Source organism: Sinocyclocheilus anshuiensis, unplaced genomic scaffold (assembly GCF_001515605.1).
Source record: "Sinocyclocheilus anshuiensis isolate Anshui unplaced genomic scaffold, SAMN03320099.WGS_v1.1 scaffold819, whole genome shotgun sequence".
NCBI lineage: Eukaryota > Metazoa > Chordata > Actinopteri > Cypriniformes > Cyprinidae > Sinocyclocheilus > Sinocyclocheilus anshuiensis.
Genome location: NW_015548238.1, coordinates 550,354 through 550,752, shown reverse-complemented (window position 1 = coordinate 550,752; position 399 = coordinate 550,354). Strand labels below are relative to the sequence as shown.

The following is a 399-nucleotide window of genomic DNA, read 5'->3' as shown; positions in this document are numbered from 1 at the left end:
TATGTGTGTGTGGAGACGTGCTGATGTCGCGTTTGGTCTCGTTCTGTGTCGCGTATCTTGTCGGTGTCTGCGCTTGTTGCGGAGAGAGTGGGGAGGGTGTTCGGGCTCCAGCAGGGGGCAGTGTGGAGAGGTAGTCTTTGGGAGAGGCGGTCTTTATCAGCGGAAGTTAAAAGCAGCTCGTAAGTGTATTTACTTGTCTCATGTGTAGTGCAGTTGTCGTTGCTAGGAAATGCTTGTTTTGTTTACTGTGTGGAGACGTGCTGATATCGCGTTTGGTCTCGTTTTGTATCGCGTATCTTGTCAGTGTCTGCGCTTGCTTGGCCATTTTTTTGCGGAGAAAATAAGGAAAGTACGGTGACTGAGAAGTGCACAACAAATCACAATTCTGAAAACAAAATA

At 47.9% G+C, this 399-nt stretch overlaps 1 protein-coding gene across 1 annotated transcript in view; it reads right to left on the bottom strand.

Annotated features, from left to right (window-relative positions):
- lrp1aa (low density lipoprotein receptor-related protein 1Aa) overlaps positions 1-399 on the bottom strand; it is a 200,232-nt gene that overhangs the window by 22,773 nt on the left and 177,060 nt on the right. The window lies entirely within an intron of this gene.